This window comes from Curcuma longa, unplaced genomic scaffold (assembly GCF_044706935.1).
Source record: "Curcuma longa cultivar G26 ecotype Majalengka, Jawa Barat unplaced genomic scaffold, ITB_CL_G26_1.1 contig_26037, whole genome shotgun sequence".
Classification (NCBI taxonomy): Eukaryota; Viridiplantae; Streptophyta; class Magnoliopsida; order Zingiberales; family Zingiberaceae; genus Curcuma; species Curcuma longa.
Window position 1 is genome coordinate 5,347 of NW_027432973.1, and position 12,526 is coordinate 17,872.

At 36.5% G+C, this 12,526-nt stretch overlaps 6 non-coding genes across 6 annotated transcripts; all 6 read right to left on the reverse strand.

Annotated features, from left to right (window-relative positions):
• Window positions 1–344: 344 nt before the first annotated feature.
• TRNAA-AGC (transfer RNA alanine (anticodon AGC)) lies at window positions 345–417 on the reverse strand. Its single transcript has one exon. It is a non-coding gene; the product is annotated as a tRNA-Ala (tRNA).
• Window positions 418–1,331: 914 nt separating this feature from the next.
• TRNAA-AGC (transfer RNA alanine (anticodon AGC)) lies at window positions 1,332–1,404 on the reverse strand. The gene has a single exon. It is a non-coding gene; the product is annotated as a tRNA-Ala (tRNA).
• A 924-nt stretch (window positions 1,405–2,328) lies between these two features.
• On the reverse strand, window positions 2,329–2,401 carry TRNAA-AGC (transfer RNA alanine (anticodon AGC)). The gene has a single exon. It is a non-coding gene; the product is annotated as a tRNA-Ala (tRNA).
• Window positions 2,402–3,326: 925 nt separating this feature from the next.
• Window positions 3,327–3,399, reverse strand: TRNAA-AGC (transfer RNA alanine (anticodon AGC)). The gene has a single exon. It is a non-coding gene; the product is annotated as a tRNA-Ala (tRNA).
• A 919-nt stretch (window positions 3,400–4,318) lies between these two features.
• Window positions 4,319–4,391, reverse strand: TRNAA-AGC (transfer RNA alanine (anticodon AGC)). Its single transcript has one exon. It is a non-coding gene; the product is annotated as a tRNA-Ala (tRNA).
• Window positions 4,392–12,044: 7,653 nt separating this feature from the next.
• TRNAA-AGC (transfer RNA alanine (anticodon AGC)) lies at window positions 12,045–12,117 on the reverse strand. The gene has a single exon. It is a non-coding gene; the product is annotated as a tRNA-Ala (tRNA).
• Between the last annotated feature and the right edge of the window lie 409 nt (window positions 12,118–12,526).

Below are 12,526 nucleotides of genomic sequence, written 5' to 3' on the forward strand. Positions count from 1 at the left end.
ACATTGAACATAGATATTTTCCTTTTAACCACTACTACTATTAATTGTCACATCATCAATCCATTAACTCCATTACTAATTTTGAGTCAATTATCAATAGGAAATTGGTGATGATGCTAGGCATCCTTCTTCTTCGAGGAGTATTGAAAACTAGAAGAGCGTTGGGTGCATCATCGACAAAGCAATTAATCCCTTTACCCCGTGCAAAAGAGTAGCCGAATGAGCTACTTGATGCCATGGGTGATGACTCGAAAGAGGACGACGATCAAAGAGGAGGAAGATGGACGGAATTAAATATTATTAAAAAAATATTAATGCGAAAACAATTACAATAAATTAAAAAATGGAGATGCGGGGTATCGATCCCCGTACCTCTCGCATGCTAAGCGAGCGCTCTACCATCTGAGCTACATCCCCAATGATTTAAATTAAAAATATTTTTTATTTAAATAATAATCTTGAATGAGCTACTTGATACCAATGACAATGGCTCGGAAGAGTAGGGATGGCAATTAGACCCGGACCCGATGGGGAATCCGTTCCCCGATCCCATTTTGACCGGGGAATCCCCGAATCCGAGAAAGCGGAGATGGGGATGGGGAATCCCCGAATCTCAGAAAGCGGGGATGGGTCGGGGATGGTATTCCAAAAATTCCCCGTCCTCATCCCCGAACCCGACTTTGATAATTTCATTCATTGAGATTCATTAATTTGATTATATCCTTATATCAAATGAAAAAATAAGTCATATTGATAATTACTTGTTTGAATAATATAGTTTCATTATTTCTTAAACAAATAATATTTTCTTTTTTTAATTAATAAAAAAGTAATAAATTTTAAAAAATAATTTTTAAATATGTCATGACGAGGATGGGGATGGGTATGGGTATGGGGATACCCATGGAAATACCCGCGGGGAAAACCACCTCCGAAATCTGTGGGGATCTCCGAAACCCGCTGGATACCCGAAACCCGACGGGGACGGGGTTGGTATTTAAATTATGATACCCGACGGGGATGGGGACAGGGATGGTATATGGGTTTGGGTTTCGGGGACGGGGATGGAGAAGGCTTCCCCGCCAATCCCCGAACCCGTTGCCATCCCTACGGAAGAGGATGACGATCAAAGAAGAGGACGAAGACGAAGAGTGCATCATCGACAAAGCAATTAATCCCTTTACCCCGTGCAAAAGAGTAGCCGAATGAGCTACTTGATGCCATGGGTGATGACTCGAAAGAGGACGACGATCGAAGAGGAGGAAGATGGATGGAATTAAATATTATTAAAAAAAATATTAATGCGAAAACAATTACAGTAACTAAAAAAATGGAGATGCGGGGTATCGATCCCCGTACCTCTCGCATGCTAAGCGAGCGCTCTACCATCTGAGCTACATCCCCAATGATTTAAATTAAAAATATTTTTTATTTAAATAATAATCTCGAATGAGCTACTTGATACCAATGACAATGGCTCGGAAGAGTAGGGATGACAATTAGACCCGGACCCGATGGGGAATCCGTTCCCCGATCCCTTTTGACCGGGGAATCCCCGAATCCGAGAAAGCGGAGATGGGGATGGGGAATCCCCGAATCTCAGAAAGCGGGGATGGGTCGGGGATGGTATTCCAAAAATTCCCCGTCCCCATCCTCGAACCCGACTTTGATAATTTCATTCATTGAGATTCATTAATTTGATTATATCCTTATATCAAATGAAAAAATAAGTCATATTGATAATTACTTGTTTGAATAATATAGTTTCATTATTTCTTAAACAAATAATATTTTCTTTTTTTAATTAATAAAAAAGTAATAAATTTTAAAAAATAATTTTTAAATATGTCATGACGGGGATGGGGATGGGGATGGGGATGGGTATGGGTATGGGGATACCCATGGAAATACCCGTGGGGAAAACCACCTCTGAAATCTGTGGGGATCTCCGAAACCCGCTGGATACCCGAAACCCGACGGGGACGGGGTTGGTATTTAAATTATGATACCCGACGGGGATGGGGACAGGAATGGTATATGGGTTTGGGTTTCGGGGACGGGGATGGAGAAGGCTTCCCCGCCAATCCCCGAACCCGTTGCCATCCCTACGGAAGAGGATGACGATCTAAGAAGAGGACGAAGACGAAGAGTGCATCATCGACAAAGCAATTAATCCCTTTACCCCGTGCAAAAGAGTAGCCGAATGAGCTACTTGATGCCATGGGTGATGACTCGAAAGAGGACGACGATCGAAGAGGAGGAAGATGGATGGAATTAAATATTATTAAAAAAATATTAATGCGAAAACAATTACAGTAACTAAAAAAATGGAGATGCGGGGTATCGATCCCCGTACCTCTCGCATGCTAAGCGAGCGCTCTACCATCTGAGCTACATCCCCAATGATTTAAATTAAAAATATTTTTTATTTAAATAATAATCTCGAATGAGCTACTTGATACCAATGACAATGGCTCGGAAGAGTAGGGATGACAATTAGACCCGGACCCGATGGGGAATCCGTTCCCCGATCCCTTTTGACCGGGGAATCCCCGAATCCGAGAAAGCGGAGATGGGGATGGGGAATCCCCGAATCTCAGAAAGCGGGGATGGGTCGGGGATGGTATTCCAAAAATTCCCCGTCCCCATCCTCGAACCCGACTTTGATAATTTCATTCATTGAGATTCATTAATTTGATTATATCCTTATATCAAATGAAAAAATAAGTCATATTGATAATTACTTGTTTGAATAATATAGTTTCATTATTTCTTAAACAAATAATATTTTCTTTTTTTAATTAATAAAAAAGTAATAAATTTTAAAAAATAATTTTTAAATATGTCATGACGGGGATGGGGATGGGGATGGGGATGGGTATGGGTATGGGGATACCCATGGAAATACCCGTGGGGAAAACCACCTCTGAAATCTGTGGGGATCTCCGAAACCCGCTGGATACCCGAAACCCGACGGGGACGGGGTTGGTATTTAAATTATGATACCCGACGGGGATGGGGACGGGGATGGTATATGGGTTTGGGTTTCGGGGACGGGGATAGAGAAGGCTTCCCCGCCAATCCCCGAACCCGTTGCCATCCCTACGGAAGAGGATGACGATCAAAGAAGAGGACGAAGACGAAGAGTGCATCATCGACAAAGCAATTAATCCCTTTACCCCGTGCAAAAGAGTAGCCGAATGAGCTACTTGATGCCATGGGTGATGACTCGAAAGAGGACGACGATCGAAGAGGAGGAAGATGGATGGAATTAAATATTATTAAAAAAAATATTAATGCGAAAACAATTACAATAAATTAAAAAATGGAGATGCGGGGTATCAATCCCCGTACCTCTCGCATGCTAAGCGAGCGCTCTACCATCTGAGCTACATCCCCAATGATTTAAATTAAAAATATTTTTTATTTAAATAATAATCTCGAATGAGCTACTTGATACCAATGACAATGGCTCGGAAGAGTAGGGATGACAATTAGACCCGGACCCGATGGGGAATCCGTTCCCCGATCCCATTTTGACCGGGGAATCCCCGAATCCGAGAAAGCGGAGATGGGGATGGGGAATCCCCGAATCTCAGAAAGCGGGGATGGGTCGGGGATGGTATTCCAAAAATTCCCCGTCCTCATCCCCGAACCCGACTTTGATAATTTCATTCATTGAGATTCATTAATTTGATTATATCCTTATATCAAATGAAAAAATAAGTCATATTGATAATTACTTGTTTGAATAATATAGTTTCATTATTTCTTAAACAAATAATATTTTCTTTTTTTAATTAATAAAAAAGTAATAAATTTTAAAAAATAATTTTTAAATATGTCATGACGGGGATGGGGATGGGGATGGGTATGGGTATGGGGATACCCATGGAAATACCCGTGGGGAAAACCACCTCCGAAATCTGTGGGGATCTCCGAAACCCGCTGGATACCCGAAACCCGACGGGGACGGGGTTGGTATTTAAATTATGATACCCGACGGGGATGGGGACGGGGATGGTATATGGGTTTGGGTTTCGGGGACGGGGATGGAGAAGGCTTCCCCGCCAATCCCCGAACCCGTTGCCATCCCTACGGAAGAGGATGACGATCAAAGAAGAGGACGAAGACGAAGAGTGCATCATCGACAAAGCAATTAATCCCTTTACCCCGTGCAAAAGAGTAGCCGAATGAGCTACTTGATGCCATGGGTGATGACTCGAAAGAGGACGACGATCGAAGAGGAGGAAGATGGATGGAATTAAATATTATTAAAAAAATATTAATGCGAAAACAATTACAGTAACTAAAAAAATGGAGATGCGGGGTATCGATCCCCGTACCTCTCGCATGCTAAGCGAGCGCTCTACCATCTGAGCTACATCCCCAATGATTTAAATTAAAAATATTTTTTATTTAAATAATAATCTCGAATGAGCTACTTGATACCAATGACAATGGCTCGGAAGAGGATGACGATCAAAGAAGAGGACGAAGATGAACAGATTAAAGTTAAGTCTGTGAAGTGGACTAATGAGTTGAACTAAGCTGCATGTAGCATAAGAAAATCTTAGTTGTGGCTAGGTAAAGAAAATCTTAGTTGTGGCTAGGTAAAGAAAATAATAGTCAGGACAACTCGACAAGGAAGTCTTGATCCGGAGGACTAGGCAAGAAAGTCCTAGTCAAGGGGATTGGGCAAAGAGGTCCTAGTCAGGAGGACTGGGCAGGAAGACTTAACAGATCAGAGCACCAGGTGGAAAAGTCTAGGCAGGTTTGGAAGACCGAACGTCTAGTGGTGGAAATCGAAGGGGTCGAGGATCAAGGCTGAGCAAAAGTCCAACAAGTCTGGAGGACCAGATTAACAAAAGGTAAATTCTCTCAAGTGGAATGGATGAGCACGCCTTCCTAGGAATAAGAACAGTAGCGTCGATCTGATCTAGGATTTCACTAGAAATCTAAAAGTTAAGACTAGATAGTTTGCCAAAATTGTCACTTTCCTATTTATGTTTTGTTTTAAACTAACTTGTGATGCAGGAAAGAAGGAACTGAAACTTTGAGTTCTGAACAGCCTTATCTGGATCTAGGCAACCAGACGGTCCTAGCGCCCGGAAGGGATCTAGGCGCCTAGATGTCAGGCGAGTGGGCTAGCGAGGTAGATGAGGTGGCAAGTTCCCAGTGGTCAGGACACCACAGCCTCTAGACTCTCTAGACATCCAGATCAGGATAAGGCATTGCAAAGTCAATGTTGAGCCAACAACCTCCATGTCAGCATCCAGGTGCTCGGAAGGGATATAGGCACTCAGAAGATGTCGAATCAGTGACGAAAATGGATCGACGGAATGATATGGAGGCATCCGGAAGGACTTCCAGGCACCCAGATCTACCTTTATATGCAGCTGTGAGGAAAAACCCTAAAACGCAATTCATACACTACTACAACGACTTCTTGTGCGCGAAAACCCATCCAGTATGTCGTTGTAACACCGAGGAGCTACACTGACTTCTACGCCTCACTTCTATTTTCCTAGTCGGTAACATCTTGATTTTGCTTTTGTACTTAAATCATTAGGACAATTAAAGTTGACCGTTCCTAACTAATTTGTTAAAGGGAAAAATTCTCATAAGAAGGGAGTTTAATAGTGGATTGGTCATCGAAAACAATCAAAGATCGTGGGTCCTTTCTCTTATTTCTGTTGCACTTATTATGTCCGTACTCTGAGTTTACTTAAGTTTTTTTAACGAGTGAAAAAGCAACAAAGTACTATTCACCCCCTCTAGTGCTCTAACTCGATCCTACATCAATTATCATCCTCTTGTATGGATTATATTGATCATAATAACTTTGATCCCTACTAACTGAAACTTATATATTTTGTCCATAATTCTCATCAGATATGAACGGTTTACCATGACAAGTCCAATTATAGTAATTGAGGGTAAAGTCAAGTCTACAAAAATATTCTCGAACTTTATCATACTGTAAAAATTTATCATTGTGATACTTTCTGCACAGACATCTTATCTTATCCTCATCCATAAACTCAATATTACGAGAAGCAAAATACAAAAATTATTCCAACTCAATAATAAATTCATCAGTTAAACTCTTATGTCCAGGTAAGTTCTTTTTAGATATTCAACTTCTTACTTTCTTCATTTTTCTTATTTTTGAATTAACAAATATTAAAATATTAATTTTGATCTACTATAAATAAAATCTATTATAGACCTCCTCATCAATAACATAAACATAATTAATTACTTCTAAATTAAAATAAAAATAACTAATATTAAAGTAACCACTTTTATAGAGTTAAAAAAACATCCACTATTAAAAAATGACTATTTTTATAAATATACCTAAAGTGGATGAAAAAATAAGTATTTCTCTAATTACTTTAAGTCCACATAAAATAGAGACTTATACAAATGTTACAAAATCAAAAAGTAAATATAATGTGCACAAATAAATAATTTTAGTAAACTAAATTAATATCACAAAAAATAGAAGCCTTAAAGCTACGGAGGGTTTAATTAGTTCGGAGCTAACAGAGCTCGCGGTGAGATATGAGCCCGTAAACAGACGAGCTCGCAATCAGTTGAGCTTAAGACTAGCCGAGCTTGCGGCCAAGCTCGCAGTGGGTGGCGGGGCTTGGGGGCAGCATGCCACCGGCCTCGTGGCCATCGAGTAGTGGCCTCACGACCATCGGCCCATAGTCGGTGGATAACGACCACTGGCCCGCAGCTAGCGGCTAGCAACCAACGACCCCTAGCCAACAACCCACCGCCCAAGTCTGCATCTCGTGACCCTAGCCAGTGACCGCCAGCCTCCAGCCTGCATCCCCTGACCCTGGCCAACGGTTGTCGACCCGCGGCAAGGCCAACAACCAACAACTACTAGCTTGCGGCAGGCCACTAGAAATGTGTCGGGAGGGCGAGTCATCTTGACGGGCAGAGGCGTAGAGGGGAAGAGAGAGGGAGAAATACCAATTCATTGTTGCAGGCTTCACTCATTGAAGAGATGCGCCACCAGCGGCCGGAGAGGCGATGACTACGTGAGAGATCATGATTTAGGGTTAATGTCGTAACTTTGGTGAGAAATCTAACTTTGTCACCAAATTTGTTACCAAATCTATGACAAAAATATTTTTTGTCACACAATTGGTGACGAAATAAATTTTTATCAGCAATTTAAATGCGATGAATTAATATTTCATTGCATATTCATGATGAATGATTCTTTGATCATCGAATTCATGATGAATTTATTTTTCATCGTCAAATTTGTGATGAATATTTTATTCGTTGTTAATTAGCAATGAAATATTAATTCGTCGCAAATTTACTATGACTTTAATGACAAAAATAATTTTGCGATGAATTTAGTGATAAATTTAATATGTTGCTAATTTTCTAACAAAATTATTTTGTCGTTGATTTGTGACAAAACAATATTTTGTTGCAAAATTTGTTGTTAATTTACGACGAATAATTTTCGTCACTAATATTTGTCTCAAATTTACTAATTTTTTACAATGCATGTTTATTTTATTGATTGCCAATAGCTATTCTTTCATTGCATTTCACCATTCTTCATTTGTTACCGCTTCTTCAAAAGTTGTAGGATCTATAACAAATAGAGCAAATTGATCTGATTCATAAATTTCTCTCAAGGATCTGACCTATGTTGGAGGTGTTTCATCGAAAGATTTTTGTAGAAATCATGAGCTAATACTTCTTGAATTTGATTGTGATGAAGCTGGTGATCCTAAAGGAGATGATTCAACACCTTTAGATGTTAGAGTTCTATTCCCTATTGGAATGTGAACTCAAGTCTCTTCACCTTGTGTATTCCAATTCCAATTTGAATCTTCATCAAAATTTATATCTCTTCTTATAATTAATTTGCTACTAAGAGGATTATATAACCGATATGCTTTAGATTAGTTGCAATACCCAACAAATATGTATTTTTTGTATTTTTCATATTTCTTATCAAATTTATGATGAAATTAAGGATTTATCAAAGCATATGCAATACACCCAAAAATTCTTAAGTGATTTACCGATGATTTTCTATCTGGCCATGTTTCATATGATGTTTGATTTAAGACAACTTTTGTTGGAGAAATATTCAGCAAGTAAACTGATGTGACCACTACTTCGATCCAAAAAATATTTGAATGTCATTTCTACAACTGTTTGATTTTTTTAGTTCAGCTACACCATTTTGCTCCAGTGTATAAAGTGTTGTCAACTCCTTGTAGATACCATGTTTTTAACAAAAGAGATTAAAAATTTTTAGATAAAAACCCACGTCATCGATCTATACAAAGAATCTTTATTAAAGAATCCTTTTGAATTTTCATAAGCGCCTTGAATTTTCTAAAATTCTCAAATGTCTCTGACTTGTCTGCTAAAAAATAAACCCAACTCATTCGACTAAAATCATCATTAAAAGTAACGTAGTTTTCATATGCCCACATAAATCAGCATGAATTAACTCAAGACATTCAGAAGCTCTCCGTTATTGTCCAATTGGAAAAGACTTCCTTGTTTGTTTTCCATAAACATATCTTTCACATAAACCAAGAGCACTAATTTACGGTAATCCAAAGATCATACCTTTCTGACTTAAAAGTTGCATTCCTTTGATGTGGATATGCCCATATCTCAAGTTTCATATCTTGGATTTATTATTTTCACTAGCAATAAGAGCTTAGTTTCTCACATTTGAGATCTTAAGTGGAAACAACTTATTTTCTATCATTTGCATGTTAACAATAGACTACCCTGAATCTTTATCGGTAATAACACAAACTCCATTATCCAATAAAATTGCATATCCACCCATCATCAATTGTCCACCACTGAACAAACTATATGCAAAATTAGAAACAAAATAAACATTGTAAAGCAATATCATTGCTAGTCTCCACGACAATAGTGTCTTTGCTTTCAACTTGTATTTGCTTATTATCTTCAAGTCTTACTGGCATCTTCTGTGATTCATCCAGCTCTTTAAATAATGACTTATTGCTAGTCATGTAGTTCAAGCATTCACTATCTAAAAACTAAATATCGTTTTGAACTTCATTAGAATTAGAATGAACAATAAATAACTTACTTTTTTCATTTTCTTCTTGCACATAATTTGCTTGTGAGTCATTTCTGTAATTTGCCTTTATATGCCCAAATATTTTGCAACCATAACATTGAACAGAGTTTTTGTTCCATTTTTTATCCTCGTTGAGTCTCTCTTGTCTATCAAAATGACTTCTCTCTCTGTCACATCCTCTACCATGAAAACCTCCTCTTCCATGACGTCTACCAGCGAAGTCTTCCTTTTTTTCTATCTCGCCCTTCACTTGAGAAGCTTGAAGTGTATTTTCTTCATTTCTCTTTACTGATCTAGTTCGCCTTGTCTCGTGAGTCTGTAAAGAACCCATTAGTTCATCAAAAGAGAAAATCGAAAGATCTTTAGTCTCCTCGATCACAGTTACTATGTAATTATATTTAGGAATCAAACTTCATAAAATTTTTGAAATAATAATTGTATCAGTGATGTTTTCTCCATAAGATCTCATTTGACTAACAATCAAAATTACTCTAGATAAAAATCTTATAAAGTTTTGTTACCCTACATAAGTAAGGCCTCAAACTCACTTCTGAGAGTCTAAAGTTTCACCGCTATCACTCTAGAGGAATCTTGAATTTTTTTTTATAGTATTTCCCATACTTCTTTGGAAAATGAGACAGTTACAATTGTGGAGAAAATCGTCTCATGTATTGCTTGTTGAAGCATGAACAATGCTTTTGAACCTTTCTTTCTGTTCTCCCTTAATCAACTTTTATTAACATCCTCGTCGTGAAAATCCTTCTCTACTAAATCCCAAAGATCTTGAGATCTAAATAGGATTTTCATTTTGATACTCTAAAATTCATAGCACTCTCCTTTTAAAATGGAGATAAGGGGTTGAGAAACTCCGTTGATTGCCATTACAAATAAACTAGGACACATTAAACTCGGTGCTCTAATACCATTATTGGATAACAAGGAAGGAAGATATAATAAGGTAAAAAAATAGACAAAGAGATTACACACTAATTTTTTCCAATACATTCATTCATCAATATGTAACATATTTATAAGCTACTTATATAACTCAAATAAATCACTTACTAAATAAACGTACTCCACTAACTCAACTAATACAGATATATTGAACATAGATATTTTTCTTTTAACCACTACTACCACTAATTGTCACATCATCAATCCACTAACTCCATTATTAATTTTGAGTCAATTATCAACAGAAAATTGGTGATGATGCTTGGCATCCTTCTTCTTCGAGTATTGAAAAAGAGAAGAAGCATTAGATGCATCATCGACAGAGCAACTAATGCCTTTATCCCGTGCAAAAGAGTAGCTGAATGAGTTACTTAATGTCATGGGCAATGGCTCGGAAGAGGATGATGATCAAAGAGGAGGAAGAAGGATGAAATTAAATATTATTAAAAAAATATTTAATGGAAAATAATTATAGTAATAAATAAATAAATATGAAAATATAGAATATCAATCCCCGTACCTTTCATATGCTATACGAACATTCTACCATTTGAGATACATCCCCAATGAATTAAATTAAAGACATTTTTTATTTTAAAAATAATCCCGAACAAGCTACTCGATACCATGGGCAATGGCTCAAAAGAGAACGATGACTGAAGAAGATGAGGAAGACGAATGAAATTCAATATTATTAAAAAAAAATTAAAATAGACTCACAAGCTAAAAGAATGCTCTACCATCTAAACCACATCTCCAAACAATTAAAATAAAAATATTCTTCTATATTTAAAAAAAAATTATAGTAAATAAAAATTACGACTTTCACATGCTAAACGAACACTCCCTGCCATCGAGATGCCAAATTTTATTTATTTATCTACCTTTTATTTAAATGAAATAGAGGAGCAAAAAATAATATTCTTTCAAACCAAAGACGGTAATTATATTTATCAAACTAAATCCACAAAAGATCTAATAGTAAAGTTTTGAATAGAACATTCAAAAGACATAAAAACACCAATAGCAATTAACACAAACATTGATAGTGATCTAGAAGGAAAATACGTAGATTTAAAATATTATAGAAGCATAATAGGCAGTCTATTATACCTAACTGCAAGCCAACCTGATATTTTATTTGTAGTAGGTATGTATGTTAGATACCAATTAAATGCTAAAGAATCTCACTTAACTGCAGTGAAAAGAATACTAAGGTACATAAAATGAGCATTAAATGTAGGAATGTGATATCCTAAGAATAGTAACTTTGATCTAGTAGGAACATTAAAAGTACAAGTGGAGAATGTGAGTTCTTAGATTCATGTCTAGTCAGCTGGTGTAGTAGAAAACAACAATGCATTGCATTATCTACAACTGAAGCAGTGTACATAGTCATGGGTGAATGTGTTGCACTACTTTGGATGATACACACATTAACTGATTATAATTTAAAATATCATAATACCAAGGTGTTAATTGATAACATCAATTTCATAAATTTGACCAAAAACTTAGTTCACCACTCTAGAACAAAACACATAAAGGTTAAATATCATTTCGTTAGAGACCATGTCACTAAGGGAGATATTGTACTTGATTATATTGAGTCTAAGTCTAACTTAGCCGACGTATTCATAAAACCTCTACCCGAATCAGAGTTCAACACAATTAGAAGACAATTAGGGTTATGTTTGATAAAATAAGATAAAATATTTCTCAAGTTTTAAAAACTCATATTTTCAAATCTATTATTATTTAGTTTTTGAAAATAAGAAGAGCGTTGGGTGCATCATTGACGAAGCAACTACTATCTTTACCCCGTGCAAAAGAGAAGCCGAATGAGCTACTTGATGCCATGGGCGATGGCTTGGTAGAGGACAACAACCAAAGAGGAAGACGAATGGAATTAAATATTATTAAAAAAATATTACATAAAAATTGAGAAAACAATATTACATAAAAATGGAGATGCGGGGTATCGATCCCCGTACCTCTCGCATGCTAAGCGAGCGCTCTACCATCTGAGCTACATCCCCAATAAATAATAAAAAAATATTTTCATATTAAAAAAAATAATCTCAAATGAGCTACTTAACACCATAGGCAATGGCTCGAAAGAGGACTATGAGTGAGTAAAAATTCAGTTAAACCGAATAAACTGATCGAATCCATCGAATTTAATAATTCAATTTGATTATTTCAAAATTTTAATTATTTTTCTCAAAAAATCAATTAATTCAGTTTGATTTTAATTTCAAAATTTCGTATTCGATTAAACTGAATAAACTGAATTAATTAAAATAAAAAATAATTTATAAATCCTAAGTAAGTAAACGTATAAATCTCTAACAAATTAGTAAATTATTTTTACAATATTTAAAAATTTTGATTATTTCGATTAATTCAATCAAAAATTAAATTAATTGATATTTTATTAGTTCGATT